General features: G+C 42.6%; 1 protein-coding gene across 4 annotated transcripts in view; it reads right to left on the bottom strand.

Annotated features, from left to right (window-relative positions):
- Positions 1 to 20,315, bottom strand: part of KCNE2 (potassium voltage-gated channel subfamily E regulatory subunit 2) — a 159,282-nt gene that overhangs the window by 115,083 nt on the left and 23,884 nt on the right. The window contains exon 1 of one of the 4 annotated variants that reach the window (XM_086935358.1): positions 16,848 to 16,926. The exons of the other annotated variants lie outside the window; for them this stretch is intronic. The gene's annotated coding sequence lies outside the window, so the exon portion shown is untranslated. Of the gene's footprint in view, positions 1 to 16,847; positions 16,927 to 20,315 lie in introns of those variants that run through there. 4 annotated transcript variants of the gene reach the window in all.

Below are 20,315 nucleotides of genomic sequence, written 5' to 3'. Positions count from 1 at the left end.
CCATGCTGTAGTTTGTTGCATGTACCTCCTCTCCTTAACATTCCATAAACCCCTCTCATTTTGTAGTCAATTTCCCAATTTTTCAACAGCTCCCTATTGTCCCTCCAAAATCGTACACATCTGTGTGTGTGAATCTCCATACTCATGGTGGCGATCTCTATGCAGAAATACATGAAGAGGTGCAAGTGGAGATCACCGGCTGGAGGTAAGTGAATTGCATTTGAAGGTACATAAAGTAGTACTACTGGATTATTACTCTACCTTCTCATAAATGGCTTTTGTGAATCAATGCCATCCTTTTTCTTTTTACATTGTGGCATGGTCACTACTTTGGTGACTTGTTTCTTATCTGCATTGGGAGCTACGATTGAGGAAAGCAGGTGACCGAAAATTATTTTTGGGCCCTAAATTCAGAGGGCATTAACATGTCTTGCTTGAAGGTGCTAGTAGGGCACCCCTTTTTCACTGAATGCAGTAATATTTAAGCAGCTACCTGCTGTTTTTTTCTTTGCTTAACAACAGCCAATTGCTTACAAGCACAGTGCTAGATTTTTGAAAATAAACTGATCAAACATTTATTCACTTTTTATTGTTGTAACTATCAGTAATGGTCATAATCATACTAATATTCTCTTGCATAAAATTTCTGTTTTGTACTTTTTCTTTCAGTCTATTTTCTAGCAGACTTGTAAAATTGTAAAAAATGGGGCATCACAGGTTAAGATGAAGTAAAGATACCTGATTTTCATTTGCTTGTGCTTTATTTCAACTTATTTCTAAAATGGCTATGCATAACTTTTAGCTATGATCTAAAGCAGAGAAGCAAGCTAGGCTTAAAATCAGCCCTTGACTCTACAACCTATTCAGCCAGGTCACTACATTAAGACAAATAGGACAATTGCGGCCTTCTTCCACATACTTTTCCGAAGAGACAACTCCTTTTTAGGTCGAGCATTCGAGACCTCCTGTATATACTTTAATATATACTTTAGTATATATACTTTAGTATAGTATATATATATATATATACTTATATCTGTATGTACTTTGTGGGCCCTGGAGATCAGCCCTAGGACTTGTCTGCTTCTGCTTAGGGACTTTTGTTTTGTTCAACTGCCTCTATTTAACTGTCTTTATGAAAACGACCAGCAGAGGTCAGTAAAATACCTGAATTGCTTTCTGCTGAGGGACTTTCTTTTTTTATTTTTCTGGCAACTGCCTCTATTTAACTTTCTTGATAGAAACGACCAGCAGAGGTCAGTAAAACACCAGAATCACTTTAGGATACTCTAGATTCCAGTCCATAGAAATTGTCTTCCACAAGCACCCGTAGACAATAATATTTTTTTCAAATCTTGTATTTTCAGTGATAAGACCACCAAAAGCCCTACTTTTATATTAAAAACAGAGCTTTGGATTATGCCATTTACCGCTGAAAGGCAATATTTCTCGCCATGTGTTTCCATACCTAGCGTGTCATGCTGTTTGGTGCTTACTTTCCCTCCATGTTAAAGAATAGTAGATGTCAGCACCCAGGCTAATGTGCTGCATAGCTAAATACATATAAGGTCCCTAAGGTAAGACCAATTGCATTGCAAATGCTTGTTGTTTCACGCTTCCAAGTGCAGACATTCTAGGGAACACGTTCTTATCCTGGCGTGTTGCTGCTGTTGTACAGAGGATAAGCACCTGACTGTTAACCACACAAATGAACTTATTTTGGAGCTTTGATGAGCAAACCACCTTCTTAGAAAAATCTGCATAAAAGCATGTAGTTTGTTCAACTGGATAAAGTATTGGGTCTTTTCCAAAATCTCAAACTCAGTGCTGCGAGTAGGTAGCCCTGTTTAATGTGTGACTCTTTCAGCCAGTCCAACAGCACTGGAATTTTTGAGCCCCTCATTTCAATGTTAAAAGTAGAAGAAGACGTCCTTTAATGCAGTGCTCTGCAATCTACATGGTATGGGGCTCATTGGCAGATGTTCACGAGGTACATATCCACAAGAATTCAACACTGGTGATTATTTTTTCAAAATAATTGGTAACACCAAATAGATTTTGAAAACAACATAACTACACTTCTAATATAACAGATTGCTGACATACCAATGCTCCAGTTAAGGGGATATTATATGGTGCAGCAGTCGTCACAGAGTTGCACTAGGCAAACTGCAACTCCCGGTAGAAAAATGTGGTTGCGGGCCCCAACTTCAAACACTGTTACCTTGCAGCTCAGCTGCAGTGGGTCAGTCTGTGGCTGTCTGGGTGCTCCCTGGGTGACACCTGGTCAGGACAAGGTCCATTGCAACCTACTGACCATTAGAGGTATGGGCCCGCCCTGCTAAAAACCCAAATGAGACCTTCTTAGATATATTATAATATGCTAAATAGGGTGCGCGAAATATAGGTGATACAAACTTTATATAGATTTTGCATTATAATATGCTATCACCGTTCGCTTACTATGGACTAGTGACTATGCTGTTAACTCTAGTTTTTATAATATGTATGTTGATATTATATAAGATACTGCGTTTGAGAACCTTGCATTGAAAAATAAATATTTCAAACTTGCACGTGTGTTCTTTGGCTCCCAGTTTTTTTTTTAAATGATTATTTAACGAAAGAGTGTTCATGTGTTCCACGATACCTGAGGTACCCTAAGTTCATGTTCTGGATTGTCTAAGTCATTGGGATTTTGTAATAACCCATGAGACACTGTAGCTAGCTAGGTAAGGGGATTTCTGATACTAAGGTGAGTTTTGGGTCACCCTAACTCACCCAGGTTCCAGATTTCTGTGCACAGTTCTGTGGGAGAACGGAAACCCTGCTACAGTACCCCGAACCAAATCTGTCACATGGGGAGACAGAAGATTCCTCGTAGCTGCACCGAAACTGTGGAACACACTGCCACACTCAATTAAAACCAGCACCTCTCTTTGGTCTTTCCGCAAGCAACTTAAGACCTGGCTTTTTAATCAATGAACCTCAGCCCCCCTTGTTGGTTAAACACTGCAGTAACTTCAGCGCCGAGATGCCCAAGGGCCTTCGTTCGCGCTTTATAAGTGTTTTTATAAATAAATAAATAAATAAATAAATAAATAGCCGCGCCAAAGACAAGCCTAAGACCTGTCCGTCTGGGCCTGTCCGGGACAGTACGGGACATGGGGCAGGGAATTATTTTCCGACAGTCCGCCCTACCTCAGGTATGAGCTCCGATCAATTTACCCCCTGCAGTACATCGTGATTGCATCGTGCTTTCGCCATCTGATAGCACGCACTGTACGAATTGCAATGTTTCCATTACTAATATCCAACCACATCCTGATCCCGATACTTGTACACAAATACCATCCCAACGCTCAAAGCACACCTCTTGCAAATACTCTTTTTTTAGCGTAAACTGCAGATCTCTGCCACAACATAAACTCGACATCCTCACCTTCCTGCTTGACGAAGCACCTAGTGCCCTGTTCTTAACGGAAACATGGCTACATGAAAGCTCCGGCCCGAATGTAGCAACCGCCCTCCCATCTAACTACGCCATCGTAAGAAGAGATAGACAGGGCCAAGTAGGTGGAGGCATTGCGATTATCTTTCACAAAGATTTTATCTGCAATTTGCATCCAGTCAATATTCCCGACTGTGAAGCCGCTTCTTTTAGAATCACCCTAAACCCCAACTTCACTTTCTCCGGCCTCCTAATATACTGACCTCCTGGAAATGACAACATATGGGCAGCTAACCTAGCAAACAATATCACCCCTTTTCTTTTAGACTACAAGAACTTCACACTCCTTGGTGATCTAAATTTGTATCTTGAGGACTAAACAAATGTGGCGTGCTGTAACCTAATTGACGACCTAGCTGCTCTCAACCTGACACTACTCAACTCAGGACCTACGCATAAGGCAGGCATTAGACCCCATTTTCTCCAATATCCTAGAATTAAAATGGATTCAAACCAGCCCCATATGTTGGTCAGACCATCATCTCCTTAGCTTTGGCCTCAATCGAACAAACTCCCCCCAAAAAAATACAGCATGGCCAGCAAATTCCATGAGAAATTGGAAACTCCTTGATATAGAAAAACTGAATCAAACCCTAACAAATAGCACACCGACTCATGGACAGAATATGGAAAGTCTAGCCGAAGCCACCAATCTATGGCTAGAAAACGCAGCCAATACATGTCTTCCTCAAACTCAGGCAAAAAGAAACACCCATCGCCCCCCCAGCCCCCTGGTTCAATGAACTTCTTAAATCCGAAAAATCAAAATGTAAAGCCCTAGAAAGGCAATGGCGCAAAGAATACAATCAAGAAAAAAAGATAACATACAACAAGGCCAGAAATGCGTACCACTCTTCCTGCATTAAGGCCCGTGCCCTATATGTGGCCAACACCATAAACAATGCTGCAAATAAAGCTAAAATCTTATTCAATACAGTAAAGGATCTTGCAGGTGCTCAAACAATTGCTACAACTCGTCCCTTAAACAAAAAACAATGTCAGGACCTTGCCTCCTTTTTTTTTTTTTTTAAATCTTTTTATTAACATTTTTTACATAATAAATGCATTCCCTCCCACCCCTCCCCCGTCACCCTGACCAAGACCATGTCATAAAGAAACGACTTATTACATTCATAAATCTGAAATTAATACATTACGATTCGCATTTCCTAAGCATAGAAAGAGAAAAAGAAATGAACAAATAAAATACAATCATAAATGTCTCTGAATCCACAACAAGAGAGGTGCCCAGATCTGCATGCCCCTTAATCTTTTTTTAGCTCCTTTGTTCCTATAGATTGCCTTTTCCAGACTGCAGGTCGCTAATAGTCTAGCCCTCAATTGTTGGAATGCCGGTGGGTTAGGATCTAGCCATGCAGAGGCGATACTAAGTCGGAATATTGCCATAGCCACAAATATCAATCCCTGTATGTTTAACTGCTGTTCACCATTAGCTACCCCCAGCATGATTTCCTCTGTTGAAACTTCTACTCTTGTTTGGCATACTTCAGAAAGAAATTCTGACATATCTTTAATCAAGCCGGAGAGGATGTTACAAGTGGCAAACATATGAACAATATCAGTCCCATAGAGTGCACAGCGAGGACACGTAGTTTCCTTCCCTGTTCCCCATTTGGCGATTTTCTTAGGTGTGTAATACAGGAAAAAAAATGTTTTAGAAAATTGTGCTTGTAGCTTTATCGACATTAACGAGTTTTGGGCTAAATCATAAGCCATGCGGGGGATTGTAATATGGACTCCCAGCAGAGCCTGCCAAGCAGTGCATTGTTTATCCATATCATCTGGGGAGGCTAGATTCAATATTTCATAAATTTCCCCAATCCTGGGGGTAATTTCTTTAGATAAATTATCAATCAATTGATTATTCTGAAAATTTTCCCGCCCGCCAGTTTTCTTTAATAAGAAATCCCTGACCTGCAGAAACTTAAAGAAGTCCCTATGGCTAATATTATATTCCTCATGTAGGTCTTCAAACATCTTGAGACAGCCTTGTTTATAAAAACAGCCCAGCTGCACCACCCCTACCGAGGCCCATCTGTTCATACAGCTATCGTGAAATATAGGGGGTAGATCGTTATTGCTGTTCACTGGCGTATAAAATGAAAATCGCCCCAACCCCAAAATCTTACGGACATTACACCATACTTTATAAACCCCTACAATAGTTTTAAACTTGACTTTCTTAAAGTAGCTATTGTTGGTATGTCGCCAAAAACAACCAGCGCAATCTTCTCCTAGTATAAGTTCTTGAGGTGACGGGATCTCTAGGTGAATACCATCAAGTGAAATCAGTTTAACGCAATATTTCAGGACGGTGGCCCAATAATACAGCTTAAAGTTAGGTAGAGACAACCCTCCTCTTTACTTTGGTAATACCAGCCGTTTAAGGGCCCTTCGGGGTTTCTTATATCCCCAAATAAAGCTTGAAAGCATAGATTCAATAATCCTAAAGATTTTGGGGGAGAACTCAAGGCAAATGGTCCTGAAGAAGTATAAAAAAACGGGGCAAAAAAAGCATCTTAATCAGATTACAGCGGCCCCCTATGGTCAAATGTAGGTTATCCAGTCGGGCCAACTCTTTCTTAGTACGAGAGATCAATGGGTTTAGGTTGATATCCACAATATTTTGAATTTTTGCACTTATTGTAACACCTAGGTAAACGGCCTCCTCCGTCACTCTTGCATCTACCATCACAATCTTATTATTGAGTACAATCTGGGTTTTGTTGGAGTTCAATTTATATCCAGATACTAATCCGTATAGGTGTGCCTCTTCTTCAATCACTGGCATGGCTAAATTTGGATCTCTAGTGACAAGCGCAATATCATCGGCGTATGCCAAAATTTTTGTGTTATAATTACGTATTTGAATCGGTGGTATAGATACAAAATTGTCTAACCACCGAATAAAAGGATCAATATAGATCGCGAACAACAGAGGTGAGCATGGGCAACCCTGTCTGGTTCCTCTTGTGATCGCAAAATTCTCTGACAGGAGCCCATTAACCAATACTTTAGCACTTGGCTTATTATATAGCCCTTGGGTAGCCATGATGAATCTGTTATTGATGCCACAATGAGACATTGCCGCCCATAAAAATCTCCAGGAGACCCTATCAAACGCTCCTGTTGACTTTGTATAATCAAATAGCGAGATCACCTGTTGAACGTGGTCAGTTGTTGACCGTCCTGGTATAAACCCATGTTGATATTTGGAGACTATTTTATTAATTATTGGGGCCAGTCTAGCTGCTAGAAGTTTCGAATACATTTTTGAATCTCCATTAATCAGGGTAATTGGACGATATGAACCTAAATCAAGTGGATTTTTGTTTTTTTTCAGGAAGACCACAATCTTAGCTTCAGACCATGAGGAGGGAGGGGTCCCTCCCTGAAATATGAGCAAATGAGGCCATCATTACTGTTTTTAATTGATCGGCAAATTTCAGATAGAACTCTGATGGAATCCCGTCCAGTCCTGCCGCTTTCCCACTATTTAGCGCATTTAAAGAGAGCAGGATCTCATCCCAATTAGGTAACTCATCCAGCATTTCCTGATCTTCCTTCTTGAGCATGGGCCCCGGATTTACATCCAAGTACAAATCTGGGTCCCCAAGCCCCACAATGGGTTCCTTATAGAGTTCTTGATAGAATCTCTGAAATGCGGCCCTTACTTCGTTTGGTTCAGTCTTTAAGCCTAATCTGGGGTCCTGAATTTCTTTGATAGTGCTTGCTGATGCCACTTCTCTAGTGCACACCGCCAGCTGATGCCCAACCAGTTCGCTCAGCTCGTACACTTTCTCCTTATTAACTGATGCTTTAATGATGGCCTTTTCTACAATTATTTCTGTTATAAAATTTCTTGCGATGGCTACCTGAGCCAATGCATTGTCCAGCACTTGGCCCTGTTGGGCTGCAGCGATCAGATCCTCCTCGGCTTTACCCAGGTTATGTTGTAGTACAGCTAAGCGGAGTTTCCCTTCCTTATTAGACCTAAGCAAGAATTGCAGTGTCTCCCCTCTTATGCCCGCTTTTAGAGCATCCCAAACTATAGCTACGGGAGCACTTCCAAAATTATCTGCTATAAAACCCGGGATCCACCCCCTCATGTGTTGACAATAATTTGCATTCTTTAGCAGAGCCCATTCAAACGTCCGGGTAGTAATTGGACGTTTATTCAAAGTATAAGATAAGTTCAGAATTAGAGGGTTATGGTCCGATAATAAACGCGGAAGTTTATCTACCGTACATGCAGCTTTCAATGAATTTGACATAAACATGTAATCTAATCTAGCATGTCGCGAATGTGGATATGAATAGAACGTAAAGCTAGGATCTCCACTGTGATTATGTTGCCACCCATCTATTAGGCCATATACCATACACTGATCTTTAAGTGCCCAAAAAACTCTAGGTTTCCTACCGTGATATTTAAATTCCAGCCCCATTGTCCAGTCACCGGGGAGATGTAAGTTAAGATCCCCGCAAACTATGAGAGGTAGGGGCCAGTGAGTTAACTCATTAGAAACATATGTAAGCGTCTCGGGTTCATCACAAACACTCCCATAAATAGTACAGATTGTCATTTTATTCAGTCCATTATTATACTTGCATTCGGCGATTCCCCATCTACCAAATTTATCAGAAAGTACTCGGTCAAATTGGAGACCCACACCTTTTGCTAAAATTGCCACCCCCTTAGTTCGGACTCCCTGTGTCGAGGCGGTGATAAGGTTATACCCCAATGATTTCAATAAGAAATGCTGAGAACCTTCAATATGAGTCTCTTGTAAGCAAACGATATTAGCTTCCATTAATTGCAGCCCTGCCGCTACCTTCTGCCTTTTTTTAATATCATTGAGGCCACATATATTTAGTGAAGCAATTTTCAACTTAGCCATAATATCATGAATATTATTATCATTTGCCTTGTATCATATCCATGTCCTATTTTCTTGGTCATTACAGAATTATCTGGCACCATTGTGACAAAGTCTTTTCTATCCTTCATATGCTTGGAATTTCTTGGTCCTATACTTCCCCCCACTACTCCCTTATCCCACCCCTGATTCCCCCCACCAACCCCCCCCTTACCATCCTATGAGGCATCCTAGGTCCCGGGTCCTAGTTGTGGGCGTCCGTATGATCAGATCGCCACAGAGGACCCCGTGGCCTGAGCAGGTTGATGGAATATAGTGTTTCCCAGAGTCTTTATACTTGTTCAGATAACCTTACAAAATTTTGCTTTATAAGCTTGTATTCTTCCCCACCCCATTTTACCCTTCTAGTGAGTCCCCATACTTCCAAACCTTAACTCTTTCTAAGGCTGTTTAGGACAGCTAAGTTCAATGACCATCTCTTTCCACAGTTCCTGTAAGTGTGTTTTTTTTTTTTTTAATTATTTTCCTGAATTTCGTGTCCCAGTTTCTGAAATTTCTCTTAAGTAGTCCTCGGCCTGTACTTTGCTAGTAAAGCTTCTTGTTGAGCCCTTGAATATGATTTTCAGCCGTGCCGGGTTTTGTAAAAAAACTGTTGCTCCAATTTTTTCAAAAGGCGCGAAAAGTTGGCGCATTTTCCATCTTCGCTCAACGGTGGTGTGGGCGAAATCTGGTCTTACAAAAAACTTAAACCCTTTGTATTCCCTTTGGCTTGTAGGTCTGGCAAGATTATAGATTGCTTCACCAGGAAGGAAGTTTCCAAAATGGACCAGCATGGCCCTGGGATACTGGTGTTGCTTATGGGCGTGTTTTGGTAGCATCAAAGGAAAGCGATGGGCACGCTGTGTCTCTCTGTCCATATCCCAGGCCTCCAATTCCGGGAACGCTGTTTTGAGTATATTGATCATTGTCCCTCTAGCGTCATTTCCTTCAAAATTTTCTGGGATACCAAGAAACCTTAGATTATTCCGTCTGGATCTGTTCTCGTGATCTTCGACTTTTGCCATGAGGTCTTTTATTATTCCATCCTGCTCCTTTTCTGTTTTTTGCAGTTTGGCGACGTCAGTTTCCAAATTTTCCGTGCGAGTTTCTACTGCGGCCATTCTTTCTGAGATCTCAGTACATATGCTGCCGACTTTTTTAACCGCGCCTTGCAATTTGTCAATGGCAGCCCGGTTCCTCTGGCTATCTTTTTTGACATCCATATGAAAATTCTTTATTGAGCTCAACACTTCACTCAATGAGGGCTCTGCTGTTATTCCAAGGCTGCCTCTGTTTCCCGTTGTTTTTTGGCTTCCCACTTCTATCTCATCCAAGCTGTGGTTTTGACGTGGTGTTTCTCCCAATGAATCTGGCTTCTTCGTGCGGAATTCGTTTCTGGCTTTGGCGTGATCCGTATTAGTGCCTGCATCTGTTGTCTCTTCATTAGGAGGATTACATTCTCTTTTGCGTCTCGTCCTCTTTTTTCCCCGTTTTTTCCTGGAGTTTGTTTCGCTGGGTTTTCTCGATTCGTGAGAGCCGGAGACCTCCGAGGATAAGGTCCCGATTTGTAGGCCTGGACTTGCTTTACTTGTGTCACCTAATTCGCTTGATTCACTTGAAATGGACATCCCTGTTTCGTAGATGTCCGAATCAGAATCTTCCTCGGAGAATGATTTATTTCCTAAATGTAGATCTCTCCCTCGTGGAAGCATTTGGGAACTAAGAGAAGAAGAGGGATGTTCGATATTTAGAACGCTCATAGGGTACATCTTGCTTTGGTCTGATTGCTCCCCTTGCTTAGTTTTCACCGGTTTTACCCCTATGGGAGCACTAGTCCCTTCCATGTCCACACTAGGATCTGCGATTTGATTTCCTAGGTCTGGATCTAAAGTGTTATTTTCCTCTACATCAAGGTTCTCTAGGGGCATACCTTGGACATCCACGCTCAAATTGCTTGGATGTTTGATCTGTAATTTTTCATTTTTTAAAGCATTGTTCGGACCATCCTTGGGTAGGGGACTGAAAATATTAGAGATTCTGGGCTGAGAGGTAGCCTGGGAGCCTGTTGTTTTTGCAGCAGCCTTCAAATTTTTTATTGTTTGAAGCCTCTGTGCTTTCTTGGCCATTAACTCCAATTTTGCGTTATCCTCTATATCTTTCCCCTTCTCATTCTCATTCTTACGCTCTTTCTCTTTGGCTTTCCGTCTTGCTTTTTCTTTCTCCTCTAGTTTTTTTTCCGCATTTTTATTTTTATTTCTTCCACTCTCATGCGGTTCTTGCCGTTCCACATCTTTTTCCTTTTCCTTTGCTTTGGATCTTCTTGTTTCAGGGCCTCTCTGTCTATCATTAGTTATTTGCGAAGCATATACCGTTTCCATTTCAGCGTTTTGTGGGGGTCGATTGTTTTCCAGAATCTGTGAGTTTCTCAAGTCCTCTAGGGTTCTTTTCTGGACCTCACTTGTGCTCTTCAAGGCCATTGCGTCCTCTTCCCCATTATCTCCGGTAAATGCTGTAGTATGCTTCACAGCTGTTTGTGCCTCCGCTGCCGATCCGACATCTCCGGCAGCAGCATCACCTTTCTCCCTTCTCTCCATATCCTGTATAGTTTTCAAAAACGAAGCCTCTTCCTTTGTCTGGAACTGTGCCCGTAACTGCCACCAGTTCTGAGGTTGCTTTGGTAGTTTTCTACCTTCTCTGCCCCTTTTGGTACACCAATAAGTCGGGTTTTTTTGCCTCCTTTTTAATGAAAAAATAGAAAAAATCATCCTTAACATCAGCTCCATCTCCAATGGAAATGGCCCACAGGATGATGTCCCCGTGTTACCAGACAAATTGAACACCCTAGAGAAATGGCCCCCTACAACCATGGACTCCCTGAAGTCCTCCTTGAAATCCATTTCATCAGGTTCCCTCGTGATCCACTACCCGTTAGTATCCTAAAACAGCTTGACACCACCTCTTTGACCATTATAGCAGACACGCTAAATTCATCTCTCAAATTCTTCACAGTCCCGTCATGTTGGAAACACGCAATGGTAACCCCACTTCTGAAAAAACCCTCGCTGACCCCGCTGTCCTGACAAACTATCGGCCAATATCTATGCTCCTAGCCTTTTCCAAACTCATGGAAAGGCACATACATTCTGCTCTCACCCTCTTCGCCGAGGAAAACGACCTCCTCCATCCCACACAATCGGGTTTCAGAGCAGGATACTCTACGGAGACCGCTCTGCTGGGTGTTACGGAAAACATTAGGAAACTCCTGGATGAGGGACAAACGGTTGCACTCATTCTATTAGATTTGAGTGCGGCGTTTGATACCCATCTCTCACAATATACTCCTGGCCATACTAGAGAGAAACGGCATCCGCAGTGATGCTCTGAAGTGGATTAAGTCCTTCCTAACTGATAGGACCTTCCAGATCAAATCTAGCCTTGCCTGCTCAGACACTTTTCACGCCCCTCATGGAGTACCACAGGGCTCCATTCTGAGCCCGCTGTTTTTTAATCTGTACCTCAGACCCTTGGCTGACCTAGCGGACTGCGTAGGACTAACCCTAATGACCTACGCAGATGACTCCCAAATTATTTTTTCATTGTCAGATTCAAATCCCTCAGTTCCTTCTCTCCTCAAAATTGGGCTCCAGAAAATCTTCAACTGGATGACCATCAACCAGTTGAAACTAAACGGTGATAAAACCGAGATCTGGAACTCCTCTCATTGGCCCCCCGAGTTGGGAAATCTCCCCACCCCAGCAACCCAGGTTAGAAACTTAGGAGTTATCATTGATAATGCCCTGTCAATGAAACAGCAGGCAAATAAAGTCGCAGGCCTATGCTTCACCATAATAAAATGGCTGAAAAAAAATATATGGATGCTGCCCCGGCCACACAAAAGACCGTAGTCAACGCATTAATTACATCGCGTATTGACTACGGCAACATCCTTTACCTGAGTTCAAACCAAGCAGTCATCAAGCGACTTCAACTGATCCAAAATTCAGTCGCAAGACTCCTGTGTAGAATACCAAAAACCGCAAGAGTGTCAAAACATCTGAATGATCTACATTGGCTCAGGGTAGAAAACCGTATCAGCTTCAAAACCCTGAGCTATATGTTTAAGATCAAATCCAAAACGGCACCAACCTATCTGCAAGCATTAGCCACTCCCTACCTACCAGCAAGAAACCTGCGCTCCCAAACTGCAGCAAATTTCGCGGTTCCCAGGTTTAGATTGCAAAGAATTGGTGGAAGATCGTTCTCTGTCAGAGAGCCTATCATGTGGAACACACTTCCCTTACATATCCGGAAAGAAGAAAACGACGCCAGCTTCCGAAAGAATATATAAACTTGGCTTTTCCAGAAACAACTGTGCTAAAACATGCTCATCATATACCTTTGCTCATCCATATGCCAAAGGCGCCGGGAAACCCTTTTTGGGTAGCTGCGCGCCATACAAATGTAAAAAATAAATAATAAATATGTCAAGTCCGTTGTCCGGTATAATTCCATTTACAGATGCCTTTTTGTCGGTAATTCTGGAAATTGCCGGAATCTGTGATGCTCCTGTGATAAGATTAGAGAGTTTTAGAGCACCCACTGTTGAGGGCCAGCTCGCATTTCTTTGAAGTGAAAAGGCTTCAACAGCTCCTCCTGTACCTCGCAGACTGTCAATTAGCCCCACTGTCATTCTGTCTGCGGCCGCTTCTCTCATACAGAATGGCAATGGGAAATGCTGCAGTTACAGCAGGTGATTGATGTGTCTGCTCCTGCTGCGGCCTAGGGCAAGGCATCTGCTTTTGTTGAGGGGCCAGTGCCACTGAAACAGGAGACATGCTTTGGGGGCCTGGGTGCGCTGCATTTTGAAATATCTGGGGGTACCAATGGCAAAGACTTCTGACTTCTTTACCTGCCTGCAATTGTGAGGCTCTCATAAAAATGTCAATTTAACCCTTGCGTTTAATGTATCTCTCGGAAAGATATCTGTGCTTTGACTAATCCCATAAACTTGGGCAGAGGTATAATGCAACTCTTTCAAAGCACAAACTGTACCATGCAGCTCAAAGAATTGTTTATAGTTCAATGGGTTCCTTTGAGTAATAACAAATATGTATTAGTAAGGACAACCCCAACAACTATGTTGTGTTTTAAACCCTGAGTTTGTATTTCTCCAGACCAAGCACTTCTCACAAACAATCAGGACAACTGGAATTATGCACTTCTGCGGCTGCAGTTTTTTTCTCATAATTATTATTTTGCTGTCCTGCAGATTTGGCAAAAAAAGAGCTTGTAAATATGGGCTTACATGAAAATACATGGGTGGATGCACAGCAACGCCCTTGCACAGCCCATGAAACGCCTACCTGACAGACGCTAATGCACGGCACTGCTAAGGACTGTATTGTGTTAATTTTTTTCCCACAAAGCCATGATAATCAGGGTTGGTGCCAGTGTTTCCTAGAAGAGCTTCTTTAAGCTAACAAGACCAGGCTTACCAGTCTCATTCTTGAGACGACTCACCTTGATAACTGAAAACAATTTTACCATAAAGTGCTGCCAAGAAACACTGATTGTTGAGGATGGTGGGGGTGACAACAGGGCACACTGGGGTTCACTCTCTTGCATACCTGCTAGGTGCATTCATGCCATGCTGGTCTCATTCTATCAATATTTTTTTAAACTAACAGAGCATTGCAGGGGTGATTCAGGGCTAAAGAGAAAAGCTTTTGGCCACCCACCCTTTGGTTACTCTCGGTCGTGCAGAAGCACTCCCTGCAATCGACTTCTCGAGGGTAAGTTGAATCAAAGTACTTTTCTATCGTTTTCACTGCTTTCTCTTGCGTTTCTCCCATTTTTTGACTGTGCCTCCTCCTTGCTTTTTCCCCCATTTTATGTGCAGCCGCCCACTCCCAGGACCCTATGCCTTTATCTACTTGCAAGTTTGTTAAATCTTTACATCTGCTGCAATAGTATGTTCATGTCCCCTGAGCACTGAAGGCTCGAGTTAAGTTAGTACTGTCAACCTTAAAATATGTGTGACTTGATCTTTATTTTGCTGATCCAGTCTCAGTTTTTTTTTCCAACTATGACTGCTAGCTTGGTAAAAATGTAAAAATGTTGTATACTTGTAAAGCGCACAGCTGCCCGCACCGCGGGCGCCCCGGTGCTGTATACCGCTGGGGAACCCGTCCTGGCTTTCCCTGTGAGATGGTCCCTTCTGGGCACCCCCAAGGTGAGACCAGGCATCCCCGGTGTTGAAGGGGCAGTTGTGAAGATTAAGCAAGCTATTGCCCAGAGTTGCAGAGTGGATCCCAAGGTTTTAGTAGGCGTCGAGGCGAGAATTATCAGGCCCGTGGACATTTTGACCTAAGACCCTGCAGTGTTGGGAATTGCACCCTGGTCCCGGGCCGATCTCAGCTTCCAGGTCTGCCGCCTCTAACCAGTGAGGCACACTTCTCCACTGGAAGTGTGGCTCCCGATCCCTGGTGAGGAACCAGGGATCGAAGTACTTTTGTTAGCGAAGCTGCAGCAAACTCTGCAAACAATGTTGCATTAAGAAATGCCCAACCACTGCCGCAACAGTTTTTGAGGAGTAGAGATTAGTTGAGGTTGGTGTTTTCCCCAAAGGATACAAAAGTATATATATTTTTTTACAAGTTTAAACAGGAAGCAGGCTCTGGATCTGTTTTCCCTGAACTGCATGATAACATGCTCTCCCTCAATATTTCCACTGGGTGTTAATGTTGCTCTTTATGGCTCCTCATGCCACCAGCTTTACTTTGCCTGGTGTTTCCCAATGATCCTTTGGTCAATAGCATTGCTTCTCTACTCTCATATGGCTGGTTGAGTGAGCAGAGTGATGTCCAGAGGTTTACTGTGTCTAGCGTGTTGTCTCATGGTTCACTGTGTGTGTCAAGGCTGGTATGAAATCATACACTGTGTGCTAAAGCTGCTGAATGATGATTCAAGGTTTGATAAAGCTGGTAAATGATGATTCTCTGTCTGTCGAGGCTACTTTATGATTTTTCCTGGTGTGACTTGGCTTCTGTCCGAAGGTTTACTTCGTCTTAGTGAGTTGTCTGGCGGTGAAATGTGACCAGGCTGCTGTATGATTGTTGACAATTTAATATGGCTGCTTTCATATGCCTACGCTGCTGTCACTCAGACCATTTTTAGGGGTAGACTGCTGCCTGATGTTCCATATGTGCTGGTCAAGTTATGCCACATTATATTTTGAGCTAGCCCAAATCATAGCATTTTTAAAACTGTACTTTAGTATAGCTTGGAGAGTGCTTGGGGGCTATGTAGGAGGCTGTTTGGTGCATATTTGCCCTAACATGAGGTGCACTTGCAGAGGCAGAATTATTTTATTCGCTTAGATTGGCTTGGAGATGGGCAGTTGAGGCTAAAATGAATTGTATTAGGACAGCCTCTGGGTAGCTTGGAGTGAAATAATAGGGTTAATTAAAAAAATATATATATATTGAAGGGAGGTCTTAAAGCACATCAGTGTTTTGGAGAGCCTGATAAAGAAGCATGTGAATTAACAATTTGTAGGATATGTAGACTCTGGCTGGCATGAAAAGAATAAAATACAATCTGGGTATTGCAATACATGGTGGATTGCTTGAGGTGGGACATAATGGACTAGGAGAATACTCATGAATGTGTCCTTACTTTTCTAATAGTAAATATTGTGTAAGGAGTTACTGTCTACCCCATCTGAGGACGTCCATCTTTCAGTGGTGCATGAATATGCATTGTGTCATTGATGAAAGCAAATACATCCCAGCTGTACTAGCCCCTAAACCGGTCATCACCAGCTGAACGGACATGGATTACCTGAAGCGATCCGACACATAAAGCCAGCCACCTGAGGACTGGACTCTAGTCATGCACTACAGGTCCCAATTAGCTACATTCAATGCGTGCCGCTTTACATCTCATAATGGCACTCTGATATGAGATGTTGGTAACAAAGTCCATCTGAGCACAACTTCCTGACCAGTTCTCTCACCAAACATGCCTGCTGAGGAACATGAATTGTAAACACAATATCATACTGGACAACCCAGTGCAGTTACCATATCAATAGATTATGATCAAATGAAATATCACAAAAAGACCTGCACAGCTGCTCCAAGCTGGGCCCATACCAAAACCACTGTGAAGAGCATGATTGTCTCAAAATAATATAAACTTTTGACTTGTATTTATGTTAGTTGTCTATTTATATACTATTGCACGACCTCCTCTGATGTGTCTGTAAAACCTCCATTTTGTCCCAAATGTTTTCCTGAATTTTGACCCTTTGCCCTGAATGTTTACACTCACTGTCCTGAATTTACAAATCGTCACCCTACAAACTCCTGGCTCAAAACCCCTGGCACACTCACCTCTTTCACTGGCTGTCCCAACCTCTAAAGCTGGGAGGCTTGTGCGCTGTGCCACTTCCTACGTACCCGAAAGAACAAATTGGCTGCCCGTTTTATAAGCCTAGCCCTGCTGCCAGCTAAGTGAACTTTCACACTGAATTGGTGGATGAAGATACCTCCTTCAGGAGCAACCTGGCGGCAGACCAAGTTAAAATGGGTGGTGGCTGAGAACTAGGTCCTAAAAAGGGAAGAGTTGAGAGACCTCATGAGACCTTTAGGGTGGGACAACACGTTTTTCCAGTTTAAAATCATAGTGAAAGATGATAATTTAGTACCATAGCGCCTATGAGGTGGCTTGCAACTCTGTTGGGAAGGGCTCGCTGAGTGACACTTCGCTTCCCTTCTTCCTCCTAACACTTGGTGCACCTCTGACGCGATGTACTAGACCTCACTTACATGCTGTTAAGACGATAGCTTCTCCTCCGTCACCTAATGGTAACCATCGCCGTCAGATATACTATATAAGCAAGCTCCAAGACATATCCCAATATGCTTTTGGTGTACTGCAAGCCTTGCTGATTTGCTCTGTCTTGTACACCCTGTCAAATGTTTGCAGTTCTGGTTCTGTTCAGCTTGAAGAGCACTATATTTGTAGTCGTATTAAGATCCGGATCAGCCGTGATAGCGGTCTTGTGGGCGAAGGAAGGTAGCGCCAGACAGGTCCAAAAGAACACATTTTGAAGGTCTTGCAGACCATCTGATAGGGCACTGGCATTCTGGTTGGTAATCCTTCAGACTCCACTCTCCTGGTAGAGGCTGGCTCAGTGTGGGCAGGACACTCCTTTAAAGCAGTCCTGAACAGACACCGGCTTGCAGGCCCTTTCGCAAGCAGGGAGAGGCACATTTTTATGCATGCAGAAGTGTGGCAAGCAGAAAAAGGCACATATTTATGCATGTAGGCGGGTGTCTCTCTCTTACTTCCCAGTTGTGGGAAGATTTCAAGATACAGAGGCAGGTTAGACTCGCCCTACAGGTGTCCTGCAGTCCATGCAATGTCACTGCCTCCCTATCTCATAACCAGTTTTCCAGACATTGGGAGTTTTCTTTTACAAGACAGTTCTTTTCTTAACGCAGGCGACTTGTACCCCTAACACCCTTTGGTCATTACAAACATTGGCATTCATCTATCTCTATTGAAGGTGAGGCAAATTGACACTGATGCGAAAGTGTCTGCCAGTCTGTAGCAAAGCCATGCTCTAAACCTCCAGGCAAGAAAAGCAGCTTTGTAACACATTTTGGCACATATTGTGGAGACAACATTACTTTTTGAATATAAAACATTCATTGTCTTTGCAAATTAAAATGGGCCAGCCTACCTGGGAGCACCTCTGAAGCATAAATGCCCTCAGGTGGGTCCAGGTGCTCTTAAAGGAAATCTCTTATTAAACACCTTGCAACTACTTGGCAGAGCTCTGTGAGTAAAAAAGCTTGCCTTACCTTTAAAAAATACACCAGGCATGACCACGCTTTAGTCTTAGCACAGCCTGAAGCTTTTAATAAGTCATATTTTGCTTTTAAAGGTTGATTTTGAGAGGTTATTTTTAGAATAGTAAGTTTTATTCTGGGTCGGTCTTGCTTTGCATCGATTGTGGTTTTCTGTCCTTCCTCACTGCTTAGTATATACAAGAAGGGGTTGATTAGTGATTTGGTGGCTGTTACACCAGGCACCCATTTAACTATTCGTGCTGCTTAAAACAACAGCGATTCTTCCTTACCAGCTAGAGACTTTACTGACCAGTCCATCACCCTTTGTTAGATGGGCAGGAGTACAAGTTGCAAGGGTTGCCCTGTAAACGGAACACTCCATTCTAGGTTCATTTTAGAGGCTCCAATTCTTGCTTTGATCCAGATGCGGTGGCAGAGAGAGGTTCAGATTTGTAATTCAGTCGGTGGCAGACGACTCTCCTGTAATATTCACAGGCTAGGATTGCCCACAGACTTGTTCTGTCTACATAATGAACAGAAATCATAGTCCCTTCAGTCAGCCTGTAGAACACGACTCTCAAAATGATATCTAAGCTGTAAACTAACAAACTATCTTTCCCATAATATGTACAAGGACATAAATACACAAGCCTGGGAGCCTAATCTAGGTCGGTTGAATCTAATTATACGCTTTTTAGCAGACGTCTCAATTCATTATATTTTAGGAGCCCAAAGAAGAAAGCTTGCCATAAAGAACAGTGATAATTGTCATGATCAACCAGTCGACTGTAGTAGTGCAGACTTTCATTCATTAGGCAGGCCATGGTCACCGAAGTAGAAACTCAGCTTGGTCGATCTATAGTCAAATTGAGAAGATGAAAACGTGTGGAGTGATCGCTTTTATTTTGTTGGAATGGTGCAAACAGTGAACTGAACATTGAATGAGGTAATATTTCAATTTAGCTTGAATTAGTTTTTAAATTACTCTTCACGTTGGGGGCTCTATTTACTGCTTGTGGTGGAAGTTCGCAGGGCAACTCAGTTGCAGCCATTTGGGGTAATACCTACAATTTTGCTCACACTGTTGCAGATTTACAAAGTTCATCATACGCAACGCAGCGCAGCAGCAAGAGTTGCTGCGCTGTACTCTGGGAAAGAGAGCAAGATGACGCCATTTTTAGTATCTGCTCTCTTCCCTAGCGCCAAATCAGGCTTCGTAGCACCATGCTCACACCTTGCAGTATAGTGCAAAGGTGTCTATGCGATGCCTAGCATAGGTTTTTGTTCTGGATTGAGGTGCTTCTGGTACAAAATACTACGCTTAGACAAATTTAAAAGATTTCCCACTTTGGATGCGCGCTGTCCAGTGCAGCAGACATATAAAGTCAGAAACGTTTGAAGAAATAAAAAAGTTCTCCCTTTTAATGCCTGCCTCAAATAAGGGGACTTTTTCTTTTTTCATTTTTCTTTCTACCCTTATAATTATAAAGAAAGCACAACTATTGGAACATAGCCTGAGTAGTTAATATAATGTGGGTTATATAACAACAACAGTTCATTATAACAGAGAAATATTCAATCACCGCACATAACCCCCATACCTTTTAAAGTGACACGTGACAAATAATAAAATCACAACTCATTATACTAACACACAGATCCATCCCAGTAACTGACCTCTATGAACCATTAAAGTGACTAGTGCAGTAACAGCCGAGTACCGTATCAGAGATACCTATAAAATACCTTCCAGAAATATTCCATCTCCTCACATAACCCCATACCTCTTAAAGTGATGCCGGACAAATAGTAAACTACAGCTCAATATACTAGGACACAAATCAGTCCAATAACTGAACTCCGTTACCTATTAAGGTGACTAGTGCAATAGCAGGTAAGTACCATATCGAAGATACCCAAACGATTCCATTAATTGACCAATTGGTTAACCCAGTTAGTCAGTCAATCCCAAATTCTCTGCCCCTTCTTCCATGCTCGAGAGCC

The sequence above is a fragment of the Lissotriton vulgaris genome, chromosome 8 (genome assembly GCF_964263255.1).
Source record: "Lissotriton vulgaris chromosome 8, aLisVul1.2, whole genome shotgun sequence".
Classification (NCBI taxonomy): domain Eukaryota; kingdom Metazoa; phylum Chordata; class Amphibia; order Caudata; family Salamandridae; genus Lissotriton; species Lissotriton vulgaris.
This window is presented reverse-complemented; position numbering and strand designations above follow the sequence as displayed.